The sequence below is a fragment of the Silene latifolia genome, chromosome X (assembly GCF_048544455.1).
Source record: "Silene latifolia isolate original U9 population chromosome X, ASM4854445v1, whole genome shotgun sequence".
In the NCBI taxonomy this organism is placed as follows: Eukaryota; Viridiplantae; Streptophyta; class Magnoliopsida; order Caryophyllales; family Caryophyllaceae; genus Silene; species Silene latifolia.
The window spans coordinates 123,419,861-123,422,395 of record NC_133537.1 but is presented as its reverse complement, the minus strand read 5'-3'; the positions used below and the strand labels follow the sequence as shown (position 1 = coordinate 123,422,395).

Below are 2,535 nucleotides of genomic sequence, written 5' to 3'. Positions count from 1 at the left end.
GTCCCTAATATCACTAATACTGACTCTCGTCCTGAAAAGTGACTAACGGTCTAAACTATACCTATCTTTCGACCTCAGCACAGTTTAGTCATCTTAATTGGTGGTCAAACAACTTTCCCTATCTTTCGATCTAATGGGTCAGTCATAAATTAAGCATCTAACTAGTCGCATGCATTCGATTCGTTAAATACAACATTAAAATCAATTAAAACGAAGGGTAACCTCACGAGGTCGGTCGATCGACCGAGAATGTCGATCGATCGATCGACGACGCGCGAATCGATCATGTTTCAATACTTCGCCGCCTACGCTAAAATTCGCCTACATCCTAGCACAAATAATCTAGCTACTCATGCTAAGGGTAAAAACAATAATAACGATGATGAAACTAAAAAATGAATTCATGCTTGAAACGATAAAGTAAACAATTAACATAGACAAATAATATTGGCTTTGGGAACCTAACTAGCAATTCTATACTAATGAAGAAATAAAGAAGAACTAAAATTAGGGCAGAGGAATACCGAAAATCGCAGGAGAACAGTGACGGAATGATTAGAAGTATGAATAAAATCTGATGCAAACGATATCCCAAACTCTAACTATTAAAGCTAATGTAAAACTGATGAATTTCTGAATTAAAACTTTATGCCTAACTTAATGTTTCTAGGTTACGTTATATAACAATTAACGTAACTTCTTATTTCCTAAACCTAGCATCATGGGCTTGCGCTTCCTCAGTCTCTTAATTCCCGTCTGGAATAGCAGTTGGGTCGATCGACTGATAGGACTAGTCGATCGATCGGTCTTCAAAGAACCAAGAGCTTCGAACTCGATGGTTGGTCGATCGACCGATGGCGATGGTCGATCGACTGAATAAGCTGCTATTTGACTTCTTAAAACTCGTGGACTTGTCTTTTGGGCCTTGAATTGCGCACCAAGCTCGTTCCTCGGGTGAATGCTTCACGTCATATGCAATGCAGGATACTCGGGGACGGATTTAGCTCGATTTCCGCTGGATTCTTCACATTTCTGCAATAATGTACAAAATACGGAAGTAGACGGAAATAGGGAGAAATGCAGCATAAACTACATGAATGAGCTCTGAAATACGTGTAAAATGGGATGTAAAACATCATATAAAAGACACGCATCAGAAAGCCTTGTTGAGCCTTGTGAGGAGGGATGTAAGGTTGTTGCTGCTGCGGAGGAGGGGTAGGATTTAGCACATTCTGACTAGTCCATCTCAAATTGGGATGGACTCCACTCTGATTGTTATAATAGGAACCTCATTGCCTATATTGCTGAAACGCAAGGACCTGCTCCTTCTCAGTTAGACAGTCAACAGCAGTGTGATCGTCATTACTCCCACATCTCTCACATGAAACGGTTTCTTATCTAGTCAACAAGTGAACCGTCTGTTGATCATTAGCATTCTGCAATTCCAACCTATTGAAACGGGCATTCATGGCTTCAACTTGAGCCACAACCGCATTATCAACATAATTAACTGTCCGAATACCATCTCTTGGGTTCCCATACTCAACACAATGGGTAGCCATCTCCTCTATTATTTCCCATCCCTAATCATCATCATTGTTCTTCTGAAATCGCCCATTTGATGAGGCGTCCAAGATAGCACGATGGTCGTCATACAACCCATTATAGAATTGGTTGCACAAAAACCACTGATCGAAACCATGATGAGGAAGAGACCGCACCAACTTCTTAAACCGGCACCAAGCTTCATAGAAATTCTCATCTGGTGCTTGCTTGAAACTTGTAATTTTTCCTCTCAGTTGATTGGTTCGTTGTGGAGGACAATATCTTTTATAGAAAGCAAGGGCCAAGGTCTCCCAGTTGGTGATCCCAGTCGCGGTTCTGTCGAGATCTGTGAGCCATTCTCGGGCTCCATCTGTAAAAGATAAAGGAAATAGAACCTCCTTGATCTTGTCCTGGGTCACTCCCTTAACGGCGGGAATGGTAGAGCAATAATTAGTGAAAACCTCCATATGTTTACGCGGATCTTCACCCACCACGCCTCGGAACAGGTTTCGTTCGACCAGGTTAATGTAGGACGGCTGGATGTCAAAAGTGTTACCATCCTCGGTCGCAAGTTTGAAACCTCTAGGGATTGAGGCAGCTGTGAGCTCTGAGTGACTCGCAATATTAGGCATTTTCACTAGATTTACAGCAGAAATAGAATTGTCTTCTTCACAAGACGGGTCTTCTACAAAAAGAAAATGTTCTAGCTCCGGTTCAAAAGTACTCAAGGCTTCCTTTTGAATTTTTCTCTACAGTCTTTGTCTAATGCGAAAGGTCCTTTCTGGCTCAAGATCAGCTGGAACTAATTCTGGCATGTTAGACCTGGGCATAAACAGCACTGAAGGAAATAAGTAAGAACTGTCTCAAGGAATAAAAATTCCCTAAGACCAAGAGAGAGAAACGAAACAACGAATAGACAAATACGCTATTGCCTCCCCGGCAACGGCGGCAAAATTTGATACGGTCGTTATGTACCAAAAATAAATACCT

At 41.7% G+C, this 2,535-nt stretch overlaps 1 non-coding gene across 1 annotated transcript; it reads left to right on the top strand.

Moving 5' to 3' along the window:
* The first annotated feature begins 1,695 nt into the window (after positions 1-1,695).
* Positions 1,696-1,802, top strand: LOC141625520 (small nucleolar RNA R71). The gene has a single exon (XR_012535296.1). It is a non-coding gene; the product is annotated as a small nucleolar RNA R71 (small nucleolar RNA).
* The last annotated feature ends 733 nt before the right edge of the window (positions 1,803-2,535 follow it).